At 40.8% G+C, this 22,970-nt stretch overlaps 1 protein-coding gene across 1 annotated transcript in view; it reads left to right on the top strand.

Moving 5' to 3' along the window:
• The first annotated feature begins 21,418 nt into the window (after nt 1–21,418).
• The window catches only part of LOC150081040 (uncharacterized), a 48,446-nt gene continuing 46,894 nt past the window's right edge, over nt 21,419–22,970 (top strand). Inside the window, exon 1 of the mRNA XM_090381382.1 lies at nt 21,419–21,672. The gene's annotated coding sequence lies outside the window, so the exon portion shown is untranslated. The remainder of the gene's footprint in view (nt 21,673–22,970) is intronic.

Here is a 22,970-nt window from a genome sequence, read left to right as displayed (position 1 = left end):
ATACCTAATTTACTTTCTGCTGCTCCTACAACAATTTTTTTAAACCTTTCCCATCTCTTTTCCACTTCTTCTATTTCCTCTCCATCCACTATCGCCCTGTCAATTGCCTCTATGAAATATCCAGCTAGTGCAGTCTTCAGTACATTTAAATTCCATTTCCTTCTTTTTCTTGAATCCCTTATTCTCTTGAGCGTAATCTTCATTTTCATCGCTACCAAATTGTGGTCCAAATCAGCATCTGCACCCGGATAGCTATGCAAATTCTTGGCAGCATTCCTGTATCTTTTGTAGTCTTGCACTTCACTAGCGGTTGCGGAAGTTAGGTACATATCGTACAGTCTATGATAGTAGAGACAGGCCTGGCTTTTCGTGCTAGGCGGGCACCGGGTGATATTTGCCCAATTGTAGTTATCAACTGGTGGCTGGGTGGCCTGTTCACTATAACATACTATACACACTTACATTAACAGGCCATATTTAGATGAGTGCCATATTTAGATGCATACAATTATATTGGTGGAGATGAATGTAGATCCGGGTGCCACCCTGTGTCAGGAAACGTACATAATAATGTAATGTACCTTTCGTTGACTAAAATGTAGTCGATTCAGTACCTATCAGCATCCCCTGAACTCCTCCAAGAGTATCTTCTTCTTATTCTTTTCTCCAGTCAAAACCGTGTGTTTAATGCAAACATCTATCTTCTTTTGCAAAATTCTATCATCTTCTTGCCCCTTTCATTCCTTGTCCCAAGTCCAAAGTCCCCAAACTCATCTCCTTCCCTTCCTTCACCGAGGACAGCATTCCAATCTCCCATCACAATGTTAGAAGGACTCTCACTCCCGAGTCCTTCTAACATTGTTTCCTCTATCTGTTTATATACTTCGTCCTCAGTATGTTGGTAAATAGACTTGCATAATCAATAAATCTATTGGCTCAACCTTTAATCTTACAGCCATAATCCTGTCACTGACTTGCATCACTTTCTTGAGGCTTTTCTGCGCATTTTTTATCTAGAGGTATAGCTACTCCTCGCTGGCTGTCATTCCCTCCTTTGTATTTGGCAATTTTCAGGAGAGTAGCCGTATTGTTTTAACGTGACAACTGTCCGTTGCTATGCTAAGTAACATAAATTGTTGTTTGAGGGAAAATAATGTGATGAATCCGACAATTCCAGAACGGATTATAACTGAATATCTTAAGGAGTTTTGGACCAATAAGAGCCAAAACAAGACGTCTTAATTCAAGCAGAAAACTAGTTCTTCCAGCAAGCAGAAAACTGTTCCTCCGCTTACCAAACACTTGCAGAAAGTGTTACGCGAACAACGTAACCTTCTTTCGTAGTGTGTGAATATTCAGAACTAGTTTGCATTTTTAAAGTCGCTCTTTTTTGTATTTATTTATTTGTTAATTGAGGAGGTCACGTACATCACAGGCACAAGCTTTGGTATCACTGAGATAGCCTTTTGCGATTTTTCTGCACCAGTATCGGAAGAATAAACCTTCTAGGGCAGTGGTTTTCAACCGGGGAGCTGCAACAATATTCCAGGGGTGCCACGTAATTTAAACTTTTTTTTTAAATTTATATATTTATTTCATTATAAAAAGGTGTACGGTATCTTTTTAATTTTGTGGTGATCTATAATTGATGTTTATTTAGTACCTCTATATAAAGAATAAAATTATATATATATATATATATATCTCATTTTTATTATGAACTGTAATTTTGTTTATAGCTATATTATTGTAATAACTATCATATAACATTTTTTTAAATATTATATATATATATATATATATACACTGTGCTGCCACTTTATTAGGTACACCTACCTAGTAGCGTGTTGATCCTCCTTTAGCCTTCAAAACAGCCTGAATTCGTCTAGGCATGGAATGAACAAGATGCTGAAAACGTTGTGCAGGAATGGAGTATCATGCAGACATGAGTGTGTCATGCAGTTCCTTGAGATTCGACGGAGGTGTAGGCCTGCAGCGAACAGCCCTTTCCAGCTCATCCCAAAGATGTTCAATAGGATTGAGATCCAAGGACTGAGCGTGCCATTGCAGCAAAGAAAAGTCATTGTCATGTTCCTGGAACCATTCCATAGTGATTCGGGATTTGTGCACCGGCGCATTATCCTGCTGGAAGTAACCATCTGACTGAGGATAAACTGTCAACATGAACGGATGCACTTGATCAGCAACGATGTTTAGGTATGATGTGGCATTCAGACGTGAATCTATGGGTATCAATGGACCCAACGTGTGCCAAGAAACCATTCCCCACACCATAACACTGCCCCCATTACCTTGCACAGTAGTCGTCAGACATGACGGGTCCATGGATTCACGTTGTTTTCGCCAAATTCTGAGCCTTCCATCAATATGATGCACCAGGAACTTCGACTCGTCAGACCAAGCAACTGTTTTCCAATCCTCGATAGTCCAGTGCTGGTGTTGCTGTGCCCACAGGAAGCGTGCTGTCTTGTTCTTCATTGATAACAAAGGTGAGCGATGTGGCGGTCGGCTGTTGTAGCCCATTCGCCACAAAGTGCGACTAGTGGTCCGTTGCGATATTTTGTTCTGCGCACCAAGGTTGTATTCTGACGTGATGTGCGACATTGTGGCCTGTCTGTTCGCTTGCACAATTCTAGCCTTCCTCCTCTGACCTCTCTCAGCAACAAGCGATTTTCTTCCACAGAAATGCCGTTGAGAGGATGTTTTCTGTTTGTTGCACCATTCTCGATACACCCTTGAAACTGTGGTGCGTGAAAAGTTCAGGAGAACTGCCATTTCAGGGATGCTTTGTCCAGCACGTCTTGCACCTACTGCCATGCCACGTTCGAAGTCCGTTAGATCATTCCTTTTTCCCATTCTTGCTACGGTTTGTACGCTTAACTGATACTAGAAAGGTTGTTCTGCTGCATTTATATCCACAACTGTGGTCATGTGACTTGCAACGTTGTGGACAAACCATTTGTGTGCACAACAGGGGTGGACCTAATAAAGTGGCAGCACAGTGTATATATATATATATATATTGAATATATATATATATATATATATAGAGAGAGAGAGAGAGAGAATCGGATCTAACAGGAAGACAATTGAGTAGGGGTGCCCCAAAATAAAATAAATTACTTAGGAGTGCTGTTATTAAAAAAGGTTGAAAACCACTGTTCTATAGGTTTTAGAAGTACATCCGCGCATTCATCGATTGGTTTACTATTAGTGACATTTATTTCCACCTTCAACTGGTTAGCTGCGGGGTTAGGCGTGAATAAAAATCGCTGTAATCTTTAAAGATTCTATTAGCACTACGAATCCCATTACAAAACTAGGCAACAAAAAATACCGGGAGGAAAATAAATAGTAACAGCAAATACTGGAACAAAAATAAAAATAAAATAAATAAATAAATACAAATAAAAATACTGGAAATAAAATAAATACAAATAATGAAAGTTTTATTCATCCAGATAAGAATCGCATGCAGTATATTTTTCCTTCAGTCTCTTCCATTATCTTAAATATGCCGGCGCCACCCTGTTTATTACCAAATGAAGGTACGTACTTTGCAAGGTTACAGAAAAAGTCTAGCGTGACCTTTATTATAATCTTATGTACACTGAGACAAACTTTCGGCCCTAGTAATACAGTATTATTGCCACTAACTGAGTCAGGCATTTTTTAAAGGGAACGTGCTATTAAAGCATTTACGAGTAATGATATGTGAAAAGTACTTCGTTCCAGCCTTTTTTTTTTTTTTTTCGTTTTAATGCCAAGGTGTCCTATGAGTTGTCTATATAAGGCGAGGAACCGCATGGCCATTGCAACATCGATGAGGTAGGAAGTGATTATACGCAAGGTCGCGGATCTTTCCATTCATACTTACAAGTTACTAATGCTGCCTTATTTATTTATTATTATATGTTATTTATTTGTTTATTATTATTATTTATTTTTTCCAGGTAAGTGTAGACTAGCAAACTTGAATTTCTAATGTCGGAAAATTATATCGTTTCTTTTTACTGAATTGAAAAAGAGGAGAAAAATCAAATAATTATTTTAGGGTTGCCCGTAATTAAATGCATTAACTCGTATTTGTGTCTGTAAATTGCGTATGTTCTATGGTTGATTTGCCTGTTTTGCTGGACGAAAAAACCCCAGTTACTGGGGAAAAAAACCATGCTATCTACGCCTGAGACCAACTAACTCAGCCACGGAGTGAAAAAATCCCCTTAAAGTTCCTCGCGTCATCGACAGGATTTGAACCCAGGCCTTTTCCACCCGGTGTGGGGAGGACAGTGACGATACCACTGTGCTACCGCGCAGACTGAAAAAGAGGAGAGTAGAACCACAATGGACATCACTAAATCTTAGATTTGAAGCAAATATCGCTCAAACTAAAACCCACCGGTGGGATCCGGCCCTCGCCAAAGTTTTATCCGCAAAAGAATTTAAAATTTAATCCTAGTGAAATTAGATATCTCAGCGGAAAAATACGAAATCAGCTTCAAGGCCGTTCAGACATAAACACACATCCCAATGCTTTCATATTTATATGCGAAACAACACTAGTGCTTTGAGTTAATTTCTAAAGTTTAAATAGCAAACGTTTTCTCTCTTTTTTGATTAATATTCATAATTAAATGTATACATTTAATTTTTTCCCCTTATTACACCTTAGTTCTCATTGCTATACTGTATTTGAGTTTTTGGCATATCCACTAATTTGGTCATAGTTAAGGGGACCGATGACATTCGAAAGTTACGTAGGAACATAAGTACAGTATTAGAACGTAGAATACCGCTGAATTAAGATTTAACCCAAATGCGCGTGACCTGATGTTTTTAATTCAGCGATGTGAAATGTGATAATCATTTTCGTGCTATTCTGATCCGTACAGGGTAACCGTTCGTTTTGTACTCTTTCGCTTTTAACCCGTTCGTTTTGTACTCTTTCAATTTTAACCCCTTTCGTTTTATACTTTCACTGATTTAGCATTTTACAATACATAAAACATTACAACAAACTACCGGGTGGTTATAAAATAAGTTTCCCTATTCAGGAGAAAACCTCCCCACAATCATCACAGGCCACTTTAATATGCCCCTCCCACGTTACGCAGAAGCGAAAACAGAATTGAATATCCTTCTTTCATCACTGGGTATTTTCCCTCTGCAGATCCCATCAACAAGACAGGTTGGTCGGTTGTCGGGTTTTATTGGCGCATTAGCAATTAAGGCTATAATGTGCCAAACAAGACAGGATCAAAAGCTTGATCTTATCTACTTAAATATAAGTAAAGCTACCCTTCTGCAGAATTTTGGAAGGTTTTACTCGGATCACAGCCCTCTTATCATTGAATTTAGCTCCTCGCCTAAGAATATTAACCAGGATAAAAACAGAAAAGCAACAACCACAAAACTCGTCTTCTCTACCAAGTTCATCCAGGAAGAAATAATTCTTCAGATGTTTAAAGCAATAAACTGGAACGCGATCTACAAACTACCTCCGTCTCAAGCAATCTTCATCGAAAGGTGATCTCCATCGCAGATCACCTTTCGACGGTCGCTCAATTAGGGGCAGCAAGAAAAATAAGAATTTGTGAATGGACCAGGCTCTGGTTCTCCAAGCAAACGAAATCATCTTTCAATGACAAACAAAAAGCCTATCGAGAATGGCGAAAAACACGAACCCCAGTATCCTATACTTCTTTCAAAATGAAAAGAGCCATATTCAACAGGATAAGAAGACAAGCTCATTATAAAATAATCTATGAGAAACTTGCAGTAGGAAAGAGAATCCCTAACAACTCGAAACAACGCTTCCACGTGACTTAGGAGGCTTTCAAAGAATGGGCAAATCACACCTTTAGAGATTATGGTAATATATCACCTTGCTCAAGCCAACCACTTACCCCAATAACCAATCGGAGACCCTGGAGAAGCTATCCATCTCTAGTAGAGAAATAGCAGCGGTCATCAGAGCCTACCAAATAAGTGCACCACGGGCCCAGACAAATTCCCTCTTTTCATTATTAAGATATATAGCCTTACCTGGTGGACATATAATTCCATACTTTCAATAGAATCAATGAAACAGCGACTCTCCTTAATGCCTGGAAAACGTACTACACAAAACCAGTAGACCTAAAACCTGGAAAGACTACAGACCTATCTCCATAGGATACAACCTATTAAATTTTTTTTAGAAATCCATAACCAAACAAATACATGTAAATAATCGATGTTTTGGCAATCGTCCATCCTATCTTCACTCAGTCATTGAAAACAGGTCTATTACTACCCTCCTAGAGACAAGTTGCAGGATCCAAACCGCCCTGAACACTAAAAGCCAGATGGATATCCTATTCCTGGACATCAAAGCCGCTTATGACAAGATAGCGATCCAACCCCTCCTCCACTTCCTGAAATCTCACTGTTGCATTACATTACAGGAAACTTACTCACACTATTGCGAGATTTACTTACAGAGAGGATCATAATAGTAAAGTATGAAGATTTTAGCATCAATTACACAGTAAATAGAGGAGTTCCCCAAGGAGAGGTGCTCTCTGCGACACTATTTTCCACAGCCCTCGATCCTTACTCTAGACCTGCAATAACGTCGTAATTTATGCGGATGATCTGAAAATATTCTTTCCATCGAGCAGTAATGACAGTGAACGTAACGTGACAGTGAGCAGTTAACTAATCTGGCCAACTTCCTTGCCTTGATTGGGCTTGAAATTAACCTTCTCAAAACTGGCCAGATGTCATTCTCCAGAAAGCATAAAATACATAACATCACCATTCTCTTAAATGGCCAATCCACCCAAAAAGTCTATCATCACAAGGATCTGAGAATTACCTGGGACAACAAGTTATTCTTCACTGGGCATTTCACTACCACCAGGAATAAATCACTAGCCGCCATCTGGCGCTCAAGACAAGAATTAGCTGGGGTTAAAAATGCTCAACTGGTGAAAGAATACATTGTTAGGTGCACTGCCTTATATGTAGCCTTATACGCTTCGGTCATCTGGTCTTCAGCTCCTAAAACGTACGTTAAAACCTTCCTAAACATAGAATATTGGATACTCAGGTGGATAAACAAGATTTTCCAATTCCCCTTCACTGTCTCCAGAGGCATTTTGTATGCAAATATGGATTGAACACCATGGATGTTTATTGTCATTTGGACAAATATTCATATACTGGCTAAGCTATTGACAGGAAGATATGATGCGCCAGTACTTACAGGCATCATCTCGCACCCACGAAGTCAGAGGCAATCGTGCAGCCTGCAAATTAAGCTACTTCGATCTAATCTAAACTCCTTGAAAAGTTTAAACAGGATGTTCCACTAAATACCATAGAAACCCTAAACCGGTTTCAGGTTAACTGTAAAAAGTGCTCCAATAAGGACCAGAAAGACTATCTGCCAACAAACAACGGAGTTGCTGGAACCCATAGTCTTTTAGTACTCTGAGTTATGCTGTCATCACGACATTCGAGTACGAAGTTAATAAATTTTAGTGTTGCGAATGCTCCTCTACGAAGACATCCAGAAATGAAGAACAAAATTTTTATATTAATACACATTTCCTTTATTGCTAAACTGTAAATATTTTTGTAAATTTATCCTCTACATTGTAAATATACCCCTCTGGCTTTTACGCCGCACAAGGGGCGATTGTATCTTACAATCAACTGAAAAATAAATAAATAAAAACGGTTAGAGTTAGCGCTGTGAAAATCGGTGGGTATGTCATTTAGGGTATGGGGAAGCGATTTGTAGAATAAAAAAAAAATAGTTCAAATTTCCCACCAGGGGAAACACGGCCCTGCACATATGTAAAAGTTGTTATTTACTTCAAGACACGCTGCTTACGCAAATGACATCGTGTTAGATAAAAGCAGAAAGGCCACCGTCACCGTCAATAACCATTATGGCTCTTACAAAAAAGGAACATTCTCTTTTAGTAAAACTGTTCTACCAGAATAATAGTAACGCTAATGCAGCACTACGTGAATATCGGAAACTTAAAGGTTTGCGTAAAGGACCTTTGACGTCAGTGGGGCTTCGAAAACTAATAAAGAAATTTGAAGCGAGGGAGTTAGGTGTAATTCCAGACGACCACGTGTAGGAACGGAGGTGGCGGATGAAGTGGCGGTTGCAATGGTTAGAATGCGAAACATTACCAGTCAGTAGTGTCAGAGGTGTGTCAAAACACTTGAACTTTCATTGGTCTAATGTACGTAAAGTGCTTTGAATAATTTTACGCTGGTTCCCGTACAAGATTCACGTAGTGAAGAACTAGTCTTGTGATCAGCAACAACGAATAGACTTTGCTCTACGATTTCTGGCTCGTAAGGAATTTGACGATACATGGGCTCGAATGATCTTGTGGTCTGATGAGGCACATTTCATTTTTCATGGGGCTGTAAATGCACAATACTGCCGAATATTCTCGTCCATCTGCTGTGCATGAAAGACCACTACAAAGTCCATACGTTACAGTATGGTGTGGATTCACAGTAGAGTTTATAATCGGACCATTTTTCTTTGAAGAGTCGGACCATTTTTCTTCATGGCTCCCCCAGTAAAGTGTACCGTAACGAGAGCACGGTACTGCACTCTTCTAAGCGATCACATTATTCCCGCTCTGCAAGAAAGGCAATGTTTGGAGACTGTAGTGTTAATGCAAGATGGTGCCCCTCCCCATGTTGGTGGACAAGTGAAGGAACTGCTCCGTTCAACATTCGAAAATGATTGCATCATTTCTAGAGACTTTGCGCAGTTCTGGCCAGCCCGATCAGCAGATCTCAATCCCTGTGATTTCTGGCTATGGGGATACCTGAAAGACAGAGTTTACTGTGGCGGCATACAGATGCTTGTCGATTTTAAAGCAAGCATTAAACAGCATGCAGCCAACATCCCCAATGAGATGCTACGCGAAACTGTCGCACGCAGTCCTCCGTTTTCAGAATGTCATCTCAAGTGAAGGAAAGTATATACACTGGTGTGCAAAACTTAAGGAATATCACTATTTCTAAAAAAGCAGCCTATGACGATTTGCATAACTGTGGCCGTTCAGTAGAAACCTGGTGCACATGCAAAAATTTGAATCGTGATGAGAGGGCTCACTTCAACAGATAAAAGCAGGAGTTATGTGCAAATTACCGAATGGTGAGCACGATTGTTACACACGTTCGATTGGTTTCATACTGTGCTACAGACAACGAAATGGCCAACAAAGAAACGAACAAATTATGATATTAGGGTCCCCTGTAAATGATTACATCTACCCAAATATTTATTTTGTCTGTAAATTGCATTTCTCCTCTGATCGATTTGCCTGTTTGCTGGACGAAAAAAACCCCAGTTTCTGGGGGAGAAACTTGGCTATCTACGCCTGAGATCGACTAACTCAGCCACGGGGTGAAAAAAGCCCACTAAAGTTCCTCTCGTCATCGACGGGATTCGAACCGGGGCCTTTTCTACCCGTGGGGAACACGGTGACGATACCAATACCACTGTGCTACCTGCGCAGACAACGAAATGGCCAGAAGACAATATCTGGATGACTTTACTCAGGGTCGAATAATTGGGAACCTCGAGGAAGGTCGAAGTGCGAGTAGTGTGGCTGCGGAGTTCGGCATCGACCATAGCATCGTTTCACGTGCGTGGTCGGCGTTCAGAACGACAGGTACAGCTGTTCAAAGGACCAGTGGTGGTCGTCCCCGAAAAACAACACCCAATGGTGACCGCTATATACTCCTACAGGCCAAGAGGGACCAACACCAGACAGCGGGATCCATTGCAAACCAGCTGCACAGGATGCAGGATATCCCGGTTTACTGTGGCCAGGCGACTCCACACAGGTGGATTGTTTGCCTGACGGCCAGTACGCTGTGTCCCTTTAACACCTGCCCATCGGAGACATGGCTTACAGTGGTGAATCGAACAAAAGGACTGAACAGCAGCGCAATGGGGTAAGGTACTCTTTACTGATGAGAGTAGATTCAGTCTCGGCAGCGATTCTGGACGTCAGCTAATCTGGCAAGAGGTTGGCACACGGTATCGATCCGCAAACATCAGTGAAAGGGATCGATATGGCGGTCCAGGTGTTCTCGTCTGGGGAGGCGTTATGTTGGATAGACGTACACAACTACAAATACTGGAAGACGGAACTGTAACCCCATGTGCGTCTGGTCCGAGGTGCCATTGGCCCCGATTTCGTGTTTATGGATGATAACACCACACTCCATCGCACTGCAGCTGTTGATATGCTTTTGGAAAGTGAGGACATTGTTCGTATGGATTGGCCTGCCCGTTTCAGCGATCTAAATCCCATCGAACACATATGGGACGTTCTGGGGAGACGCCTAGCAGCACATTCACACCCACCAGAAAATGTGGGTGTGAATGTTCAAAATGGGAAGAATTCAAAGAAATTATCTTGGAAGCTTGGAAGGCTTTACATACCAACTAAGAAATATTGTTCTAGGTTTAGGCCTAAATGGATGTCAGATGAACTAATGGGGCATATGGCAGAGAAGAAAAATGCATGGGATACATACAAATTAACACGTGACACAGAAGCCTATGACAGATACAAGTTGATCTGTAACCAAGTTACAAAGGAGGTTAGGCAGGCGAAGGCAGATTACGAGAGATCCTTGGCAAGGGATGCGAAGAAAAACAGCAAAGAGTTCCTTACTTATGTAAACTCTAGAAGGAAGGGGATGAATCAGATTGGTCCACTTGATATCGATGGGTCAACTGTTGATGACCCTGCTCAGGTAGCTAACAAACTAAATGAATATTTTGCATCGACATTCACACATGAGGAGTTATTCAGCGAGGGGAATGACAGAGGTGTATTCAACTCTAGCAGTAAGCTAGAGAATCTTGTAATAACTGAGAGTAAAGTGGAGGAGAAATTGTTGAAGATAAACACAAGAAAGGCACCTGGGGTGGATGGGATCTATCCAGTTATATTAAAGGAGGCAGCAAAGGAAGTAAGCAAACCCTTAGCCATAATTATGAGAGCTTCCTTGGACTCAGGGGAGGTACCCATGGACTGGAGATGTGCAAATGTGACCCCAATTCACAAGGGAGGATCAAAGGCTGACACAAGTAATTATAGACCTGTGAGTTTAACTTCTGTTCCCGGAAAATTAATGGAGGCACTGGTTAAAGAAGCACTGCAGGATCATCTAGACAAGACTTCAGTTATAGCTCGGACACAGCATGGTTTTGTTAAGGGGAAGTCTTGCCTGACCAATTTGATTGGATACTATGATGCAGTCACAAAAGAACTGGATGCAGGGAATAACTTTGATATTATATACTATATATTATAATGTCCATGCTGTGTCCGAGCTATAACTGAAGTCTTGTCTAGATGATCCTGCAGTGCTTCTTTAACCAGTGCCTCCATTAATTGCTGCTATGGATAAAGGGGTGGTTGAGGGGGGAGAAGACAGAGAGTGGTAATCAATGGACACTGCTCATCGTGGACTAATGTTATTAGTGGAGTCCCTCAGGGTTCAGTATTGGGTCCTTTATTGTTTTCTGTATTTATAAATGATATTGATGATGGTATATCAAGCTTAATGTCCAAGTTTGCAGACGATACGAAGGTTGGCAGGGTTGTCAAGGACACTACTGACACTATGCTGCTGCAACAGGATCTGGAAAGGTTGAGCAGATGGGCTGAGAGGTGGCAAATGAAGTTTAACATTGACAAATGTAAAGTACTACATATGTGAAACAGCAACTCCAGAGCAACGTATCAACTCTGTGGTACTACACTGACAGTGGTAGAGAATGAAAGGGACCTGGGGGTGGTTGTGCAGGCAGATATGAAGTTCTCTGAGCAGTGCAGATGGGCTGCAAGAGTAGCTCATGGTGTATTGTCAATGATATATAGGAATTTTTCTAGCAGGGATAAGGAGGTGATTATTCCCTTGTATAAGGCAATGGTCAGGCCACACCTAGAGTACTGTATACAGGTCTGGAGGCCTCATTTCAAGAAGGATGTAGAGCTGCTGGAACGAGTACAGAGAAGGGCAACAAGATTAGTGAATGGAACAAAGGGGTGCTCTTACGAAGAAAGGCTTAAGTTTTGCGAATTACAGTGTCTGGAGACTAGGCACCAGCGAGGTGATCTGATAGAGGTGTACAAAGCCTTGAATGGTTTGAGCATGCTCAATGCTGATGGGATTCTTCCTCTTGCTCAGAATAATCACCTGAGAGGGCATAAATTCAAATTGAGGAAAGACAGATGTAGGATAAATGTGCGGAAATTTGTCTTTAGCCAGCGGGTGGTTGGTAGGTGGAACAGACTTCCATCCCTTGTCGTGGAAGTTGATAGCCTAAATAAGTTTAAGGCTCAGCTGGACAGGTATTTCGAACGAACAGAGGGGTGAAGTGGAAGTGGTTATTTTTTATTTATTTATTTTACTTTATTTTTTTTTTTGGCTGATGCTGCATAAGCTTGCTTTCTTGCATCAAATGCCTCTACTAATGCTAATGCTAATGCTAATGTTCACCAGCTGAAGATGGCGCTGACAAAGGAACGGACGATGTTATCGCAAGAACTTATCAACAACATTGTTCCAAGTATGGACAGGCAGTGCAAAACCTGCATCGACATTAGGGGTGGCCATACCTCCTACTGAAGACCACCTCTTCCCTTTGTTCCATCTTTGGCAGTGATGCATCTGTAGCATGGCAGCCAGTGGTATGTTGCCATTTTTGAATAAAGTCCCTCTGTACCGTTTTGTTTCCGTTGTTGTGTCAGTGTTGTTTCCTTCATCATTTCTGTACTTCACGAGGTTCCTTTGGTATTCTTTTCCCATATCCAGGCCACTCCTATGAGAAGCTACAGGTGAAAACCTGACTGGTCCTTAAGTTTTGCACACCAATGTAGAACATTATCTGTAGATGTCCAAATTCTGATATTAAAATCTAAACGTATAGTTAAGTATTCCATCCCATGTTTACAGTGCCAATTTCTCCCCTGGTGGCGGACATTTGAACTATTTTTTTTTTCCTTCTACAAATGGCTTCCCCATACCCTAAATGACATGCCGACCGATTTTCACAGCGCAATATCTAACCGTTTTGACACTACAGTCTCCTGAATAGGAAAACTTATTTTATAAGCACCCGATACATATAAAGGTCCAAATTTGGAAATGCGATGAAATTTGAGCTCTCTATTCGATTGCCTGTATTAAACGCGCTTGTGGAAGATTTCCTCGGGTACATAAGTTTTGTTTTTATTTTGTTCACTTAATATTTCTTCCCCCTTCTTTTTTTTTAAATAAAAGTGATACTACAGAATAAGAACCCATTTTCGGTAATCTGCTATAAGTTATTATATTCTACGATATACAACTTTAATAGAGTTTCAACTTCTTGAAACAGTTTCAGCACCTTTATTTTACTTATTTTTATCACAATCGTAATCAAATTAACGTTGGGTGCACTGAAATGGATGATGAAATATGTTGCGGCCATTTCATAACCCTTTCTGATTAGATCAGTCCTTGGAGTGATGCTGGCCTTATGTTGATATTTTACCATACTGTCTGGCTTTCAGAAACAATAAATTCAGTAACAAAAAGTAAAAGTAATAAATTTTGTATTGTGCTAATTTTTGCACAGGTGTGCACATTTTTGTAATCAAAATTTTTAATTCCGATCAGAGAAGTATACTTTAAAAATTTAAAAATATATATATAAAATATTTTTATTAATTGCAGATAATATTGTTTTGTGATGAACTTACGACACGTGATTAAGGAATACAATATGAGATTTAATCAATCCCTTGATCACATGCAATCCACTCACACCAATTAGATGAATAAGTGCAACTTCACTTGCGGGTGGAGTTGCATGTGATCAGTGTACCGGCATAAATTCCGTAACGTAATTCTTTTGTGTTGCAAATTCTTCTCCAAATAATACTGTATTGCAATATTATTCTGAGAAGAATAATATTCATGTTAATCCCGGTTAATCCACCTTCATTAACTGGGATCGTAATGCCATAAAAATCGCCTACGATCAACTCTCTAATGTAACGCAAAGATACAGTTAACTCAGCAACAACCCATTCAAGTCATGAAATAAAATTCATAGTAAAATGTCTTAGCCCGTTCATCACAGATTCACCCGCTTCTGTCCATCTATAACCAGTGCCTTGAACAGCATTCCCACACCCCACTGTGGCAAAGATACAAGCAATTTTCATCCAAAGTAGACCAATTCAGGCCTATTTCCTATGCATTAAGCCTCTTCAAGATTTTGGAGAGGCCTTATTGCCAACTGTAACAAATCAGATTCTCCCACAGAAGTCAGCCAATTTTCAACATGCAACCCACGGCAAACCAACCATCACAAACTTAGCCGCCGCCACGTCGTCCATCCTTCGAACGCTTGAACAAAAGACAGAACTGGATATCACTTACCTCGATATCCATGCTGCTTTTTATGCAGTTTCCATTCCAGCTTTGCTTCATCTATTACAGCATTACTACAATATTCGGGAAGACAAGCTCGTAGCACGAGTGTGCTTTGATTCCTAGGTGCCTTGCTCCTCCAGGAAAGCACACTCGTGCTACGAGCCAATAACCTCACCCTCTCTCGAATAGTGATCGCAGGTGTTCCTCAGGGAGGAATCTTGTCAGGCGCCGTTTTACCGCAGTAATAGCACCACTGATCTCATCCAACAATAATATAGTCAGTTATGCAGAAGACCTCATGTTCTTAAAGATCACCCCTGAAGATACTCTCCTGCAAGTTACATACCCAGGATATCCTACGCAGACGGGAACACTGTTTTATCAATAAAGTGGACACCTACAAAGCTTTTAAACGCTTCGCCCAGAATCTCTTCATGAGGAGGAGAACCTTGATCACGCACCCACAAAATAGAAATAGTACTGACACCTAAAAAGATACAACTCCCACTTGCAACCTCCTCTTGGAGCCTACATACTGACAACATTACCACCGGGATCTCAACCTACTAGACTGACACCACTATTGGATTTGACTAGACCCAACTCACATGGACTAACTATCCACAGATCTGACTCACTCCTGAAACTGACATCAAGAACCCTGCTTATGGATTATACTCATAACCCTGCTTATGGATCTTACAACCAAGAAATCCTACCGAACCTAAGGGTAGGATTTCTTGGTTGTAAGATCTGCTAACCCTAGGGTTCTCAGGGTAGGATTGCAGACTCTGACATCAGTTAGGGTAGGATATGCTAGTCCTGCTCCCACAAGATAAGATGATAACACGCAAACCCAACCGCCTAGTTGGGCAGGATCTGTTGGCCCTTTCTCCTAGCAGATTGGGACTACAAAAACCAAACTATTATATTAGGGTCACCCGGTAATTTCTTACATAAACCCGTATTTGTGTCTGTAAATTGCGTGTGTTCTCTGGTCGATTTGACTCTTTTACTGGACGAAAAACCCCCAGTTTATGGGGAGAGAAAAACCTTTGCTATTTACGCCTGAGACCGACTAATTCAGTCACGGAGTGAAAAAAAACCCGGGTCTCGCGTCATCGATGGGATTCGAAACCGGGCCTTTTCTACCAGGTGTGGGGAGAAGGGTGAGATATCACTGTGCTACCGTGCAGACTGAGTTGGACTACAGTGTCTCTCTCTCCCCCATCCCTGTGGTTTTTCCCTTCCGCTTGGTGGAACTAATTCTCTACTGTTAACCAATGGCGACACATTCATTTACACCCCTCACTCTTATTTTCACCCCCTCTTTCGTACACCCTGTATTCTCCCCAAGCACGCGCTACTTTTTTTTTTTTAACTTGGTCTCTGTCCAAGAAGCTCAGACAACCCTGGTAGAGATCAGCTAGAGAATAATGGGCAACCTGGCTAACTCCAAGCGGTGTGTGTGTGTGTGTGTGTGTGTGTGTGTGTGTGTGTGTGTGTGTGTGTGTGTGTGTGTGTGTGTGTGTGTGTGTGTGGGCAACGTAAGGGCCCACCAAGGGCCTTGCGGCCAAATGCAAGAACACGACAGTAGAACCCAACACAATGCTTTACACGTACAACACACAGCAATTTTCTGGCCTTTACAGTGGTATCGTATTTCATCACAAGTGTACTTATGGCGCAGATGTGGGAACCCATCGTGGCATCTGACCCCAAACACTATGCTGACTATGTTCATTTACATGTTTGCAATATTTTTACATTTATATTATGTTTTTGTTGTCATATTTTTGCTACGTATATTCCCAATGTGTATTATTCTATTAAATAGTATGAATCAGAGCTGTAATACTCAATATGATCTACGTTGATAATAATATTAGTAAATTAATACTAATATTAATTTATTTACTTAATTTATTAATTAAGTAAATAAATTTATTAATTTACTAATATTAATAGAATAATATTAGTAAATTAATTAATAAATTAATTCATTAATTAATTTACTAATATTATTCTATTAATTATAACGTGTTACTTTAAGTGCCTCAATGAAATTGTTAATTCCTGGCATTTCGATGCGGTGAAAGGATATGTGTAATTTTCTCCATAATAAAGATTCTCTCTCTCTCTCTCTCTCTCTCAGGGTAACACGGGAATTTTTTTTTTTTTTTTTTTTGGCTGGTGTAGCATAAGCCTCAAGCTTCCTTGCACCATATAGTTAATAATAATAATAATAATAATAATAATAATAATAATAATAATAATAATAACCTTATTGAGCCACAGAAGACCGCGATAGTTAACCTGAAGGATTACTTCCAGAAACACACAGCAGCACTCCACCAGGCCATAAGGAAGATAGACAAGCGGTATACCCCACTCAAATTAAGCGAGGAGTTCCCCCGCAACCAGGAGGTACAAACGAAGCTAGAAAGATGGGCAGAGAAGACACTCCATGGCAGACACTACAGTGATCTCCATCAGGGTTACATACATAAAATTGCTTCCAATGCATGGCTCACCAGCGGAACGCTCTTCCCCGAGACTGAAGGATTCATGCTCGCCATCCAAGACCAGGTAATCAACTCCAGGAACTATAGAAAATACATCGCCAAGGAGCCCGGAGTGTTAGATGACACATGTCGACGATGCCACCTGGCCTCAAAAACGATCCAACACAGCACCGCGGGTTGCAAGGTGATCACCTAGACTTAGTACAGTCATAGACACGATCAAGTAGCCAGAATAATACATCAGAAGCTAGCAAGGAAATACCAGTTGATCGAAGAAAGTGTACCGTACTACAAGTACGAACCCCAGGCAGTACGAGAGACCCCAACCCATAAGCTGTACTGGGACCGCGCCATAATAACGGATAGGACAATCCCGCACAACAGACAGGACATAACCCTTGTGGACAAGAAGGAAAAGGCTACCTATCTGATTGACATAGCGGTACCCAACACTGGCAACCTGCAAAAAACCCATGCGGAAAAAATCAGGAAGTACACGAATAGGTGGTTCAGGATCACTCACTTCGCTTCGTACTCCTTACTAGCGCTGTGGAAGAAAGGCCGAGTGAGTGATCCTGAGCCGACTGTTGTTTTTCGTTCTGCCGCAGTATGAGAGAGAGAGAGAGAGAGAGAGAGAGAGAGAGAGAGAGAGAGAGAGAGAGAGAGAGAGAGAGGAAACGTTTCTAGTTGATATATTTAGAAAAAGTAAACGTGAAACCAAAATGTCAAAAAAAAAATCTGGAACAGGGCTGAATCAGTTTAGTACTCCAGCAGAGGACAGACTTTCAAAACGTCTACGCCTCCACAATAATCAGACAAGCATCACAGACCTAAAGTCATGTGGAAAGCACATACCGGTTAAAGGCAATTTGAAGGACCTGTCCGAAAGACTTTTTATGCGCGATTCTGAAAATACTGTATATCAACCCCGCAAGAAGCCTTATTGACCAAATCTAAGAGGAAAGAACAACTAATCTGAGCTAAGGATATGTTGAGACTTCCCTGATGAGTTCAAATTTAACCTCCCCTCCACATATCGGACGAGAACCACTACGTTCGGTGTAGACGAACGTAGCTTATCAATCGACTGTATTCAATCAACAGTTTCCACTGAGGAAGATGGCTTGAGAATCAACAAAGGAACGGGAAGATACACTTTGTAAATTTTACTGTTAATTTTGAAGCTATTACAAAAAATCTGTAGGTCTTTTGTAGGTCCCTGAATGGTCCTGGTTATAGTCTCTTCTGCCTGTTGACAGAGGCCACTTTCAGGAAGCGGAAAACTGCATTTTCCACATCACTTTGGGTGCGGTGTGACAGTCGATACCAGACGTGCTGTGTCAATAATTCGGATACTGCCGCCCTGCTGGAGCACTCACACAAGTGTCTGCAATGTTCCAAGAACAACACAATACAACAATGGTGTGCAAAGTGGTATATCGGAAACCGCAATGCACCAGACCCTGCATGGATGGGGTACAGCAGAAGGCGACCTAATCGGGTTCCACTCTTGTCAACAACAAACAAGCAGCTATGTAACAAACAATCAGTTCTGTGTCCACTGCTATGTGAGTGCAGTGGGCACAGAACACCGACACTGAACATTTGACGATTAGAAAAACGTCGCTGGTCTGCGAATCTTGGCTCCAGTTGTTCCATGATGACGACAGGCCCAGGACATGGCGACAGCAGCATGAATAGACCCACTGTGCACCTCCACCCATCAGCTTGCAGTGCTGCAATCTGATGGGTGGAAGTGCAATGATTACTTCAAGCAGGACATTGTTCCATATCATAAGGTATGAATCATTTGGGAATGGTTTAAAAAGAATTAGGGTGACTTTACAATACTTTATTGGCCTGCTTAGTCACGGATCTAAACCTGACTGAGCAACTGTGTGTGGAAAGAGAGTTGCCGTTTCGCCTCATCCCACAGATGCTCAATCGCGGCAGGGATCCGACGACGCCGTACAATCCAAGGCAATGCGATCGAATACGAATGGGTAAACATCCCTGTGAAATGCTTTAGGCAACTCGTGGAGGCCGCGCCCCCAAAACTTGAGGCTATTCTGTAGATAAATGAGGTATACTACCTCACAGTTAGGTTGGTGTACCTAATAAACTGGCTACTCGGTGTATAACAGATTTTTTAAGTCACTAACAATAGAATGAACTCAGAGTGAACCGATATTTTTATTTCGGATTATGAACACTTATTTTGTTCCAAACATCGAAAATGCCAGGTGTTGTGTAATGCACTGGTGTGCAAAACTTAAGGACCAACACTATTTCTAACGGTTACAACCACAAAATCTTTACTTAAGGTACTCTTTACTGATGAGAGTAGATTCAGTTTCAGCAGCGATTCTGGACGTGACCTAACCTGGCGAAAGGTTGGCAGACGGTATCACCTCGCAAACTTCACTGAAAGGGACCGATATGGCGGTCGAGGTGTTCTCATTTGGGAGGGGAGGCGTTATCTTAGACGGATGTACACAACTCCAGATACTGGAAGGCGGTACTGTAACTGGTGCACGCTACTGTACTGAGGTAATCCTTTTCCATATGCGTCTGTTCCGAGGTGCCATTGGCCCCGAGTTCGTGTTTATGGATGATAGCGCCACACCCCATCGCACTGCAACTATGATATGCTTTTGGAAAGTGAGGACATTGTTCGTATGGATTGGCCTGCACGTTCAATCGATCTAAATCCCATCGAACACATATGGGGCGCGCTGGGGAGACGCCTAGCGGCACGTCCACACCCACCAGAAAATGTTCACCAGCTGCAGATGGCGCTGACAGAGGAATGGACGATGTGACTGCAAGAACTTATCAACAACATTGTTCTCAGTATGGACAGGCGGTGCAAAGCCTGCACCGACATTAGGGGTGGCCGTATCTCCTACTGAGGACCACCTCTTCACTTTGTTCCATCTTTGGCAGTAATGCATCTGTATCATGGCAGCCAGTGATATGCCGCCATTTTTGAATAAAGTCCCTCTGTACCGTTTTGTTTCCGTTGTTGTGTCGGTGTTGTTTCCTTCATCATTTCTGTACCTCACGAGGTTCCTTTGGTATACTTTTCCCATATCCAGGCCACTCCTATGAGAACCTATAGGTGAAAAACTGACTGGTTCTTAAATTTTGCACACCAGTGTATATTTAACTTAATTTTGAAGTTAATAAAATACAATTAGTGTGGTTAATTTCCTTTTATATATATTTTTTTATTTCCTTAACCATATTCTGCTAGCCAACAAACTTACTGAAAACTGTAATGCACTTCTACTTCTCTACGATGATCACCACTGTGCTGTTTATTTAGTTAAAGGACATTTAAATGGTAGAATTGTTTCGTAATTCATCACAAATCTCTTTAGGTTACCATCTGTGACCAGTAAAGTGTCAAAGACCAAGAGTTAAAAAAGCCCTTATAAAACTCCCAACAAGCGGTGACTAATAGAATCATGAATTCACCCTTCTGGCACAGAGCCGTCCCGGGGTGACGCAAGGTTTCTTGGGAAATAAACTGATTTTAATAATAAAAAATAATAACTAAATATTGCGTCCGAAGCGCATCATTCTAATCATGATTAGCTAAGCTGCTAATGTTTAGTGTTTACAAATAAATAATGCTAACTACTTAATTTGTAAATTTAATTTAAGCCTAAATCTGAAATAATTTAGTTTCATTTCTTTGTGAAACCCATTAATAGAAGCACTCCTAAAAACTGTTAGTAGGTATTTGAATTCCTATAGTAGTTCGTTTCCAGTGTTTATCTTAAATGGCTCTGTTTCGGGAGTTCTTGATGGCCTTGAAAGAGTGAGAAACCCGTTTCATGGGCTTACGTATTCAAGATCACCGCATTACTTTCACTTGACGCAAAGCGAAGGTTTCTAAACGGACGTTGCAAGTTTCTTTTCCATCCATTAAATGTGTTTTGTTTTGTTTTTTAATGAGAAGCGGCGATGAAAATACATAATGGGGCGGCCATGATATTCAGACTAATAACTTTCAACCAGCATTAAACAACGCCTCCTAATTTTGAAAGCGTTATCCTATTCACTCTAACTAAGAGTCATTTGTCTTAAGCAGCCATTTTAAGGAATGGGGGAAGAAGCGATCTGATAGAAAACTGCTCATAATCAAGCAATACAGCCGTGTTAACAAAAAAGGAGAGAGAAAATGAAAAGATCCTCGGCTCCTAATTGTTGCTCTGGATTGAGTCAACGCTACAACATCGAGGCCATAAACCGTAAAAGGAATTATGTCACTAGGTAGGCGAGAGTGGGGCTAGGTGGTCTTTAAGACGCATGCGCATTTGTAGTTTCTAAAGCCGCCGGCTGCGAACGCACCTGTCTGGCGAAACCAGTTACTTAACAGGTGTGATTGGAGAAACGCCGGCCTCCGTATCTGTCCCGATTCTAGGAACAGGACGATTCTGCGGGAAGAAGCCCCAATTCAGTTGAATTCACGTGTAGTTTCTATGATAACCATCCTTGCGTTGGCACATTTCCGGAAAGTTATTTTTCCCAAACTCTTCCGACATCTATAGTGACTGAATGTGATCGCTCTTTCATGGTGGATTTAAAGATTCCATGCGCGCGGTACTGTCCAAGTGCATGCGCATCAAAACAAGACGCGTAGGTAAGCCCATTTCATCTTTTCTGAGTAGCTAATCTGCCAATATGAGTGAAAGGTCACGCAGTGAAACGCACGTGAAGACAGGGGGTGGTGCTATGGGCATGTGCAATGCCAGCAATCTCGAATTTCTCATCTAAAGTTATGGCTTTGTCTTTCCCCTCCTATTCCTACAATACTGGGATTTCACTGAGCAACATTTACCATTTTCTCACGAATTACTGGTTTATTGAGAAAAAATTGTTGTTGTTGAGTTTGTTGGTGCATCAGCAATAGGCGCCAACCGGGCTAGCCGGGTGGGTAAAGTGCCTGCCTGGCAACCCAAAGGTCGCGGGTTCGAATCCCGCCTCGGGCTTGGATCAAAGTACTGCAAAAACCTTGGGAGGTGCATTATGGCCACAGAAGCCGATGCGCCAACAACTACCAAAAAAAAAAAAAAAAAAGCAATGGGCAAAATTTGTAATGATGATATGTGAATATTAGAGGTAATTTAAGGTTATAAAAAAATCTTTTACTTCAATCTTCTGTACTTATGATATGAAGAACACTATGAAATGGTTTTTCTACTATACACTTTTATTTATGTGTACAGTAAATATTTGTTGAACCATGTTGATACTTATAACAAATGTATCATGTATTCAATCGATCTGTGTACAAACCATCTTTCTCACCGCACGGAATGATTTTACACTGGTTACATGTGATATGTTCCTCAGCATCTTAGATGTTACAAGTTTAAATACATCTTTATGGCGTTAAAAAAAAAAAAAAGATGCTTTTAAACTTTAAAAACGTCTGAAAGTATCCTTTACTCTTTCTTATGAGCCACAATTTTCTTTCTTATGAGCCACAATTTATTGTTTTAAGAAATAGTCGCTTGTAATACGCATAACTTTCTAAAATACGCAAAAACAAGATGTTAATTGTAAACAAACCGAAACGTTATAAAATAAAAAAAAACAAGTTAATTATTAAATACCGTTACATAGTTAAACAGGACATAATTAAACATTGGAGTAGCACTTACATCTTACTACTTAGTTCTAAAACTACGTTTAGCAACGTAGTTTTATTTCCATATTTTCATTAATACAGTACATGTTTCCACTGTCAAACACACGATCAATTATACGAATTTATGAACGCTATGACCCACCTTCATCTAACGGTTAGTAATTTAATAGTTTCTCGAAAAAAATGTAAAATTTTAACCTTCTTTTAAAGTAAAGATTTAATTTATTTTATTTGTATTTTAACTTAATTTCTTAAAACTTTATACACTTAAACGCAGCTAACATTTT

The sequence above is a fragment of the Mastigoproctus giganteus genome, chromosome 9 (genome assembly GCF_048544385.1).
Source record: "Mastigoproctus giganteus isolate SK-2022 chromosome 9, ASM4854438v1, whole genome shotgun sequence".
NCBI classification, from domain to species: domain Eukaryota; kingdom Metazoa; phylum Arthropoda; class Arachnida; order Uropygi; family Thelyphonidae; genus Mastigoproctus; species Mastigoproctus giganteus.
This window is presented reverse-complemented; position numbering and strand designations above follow the sequence as displayed.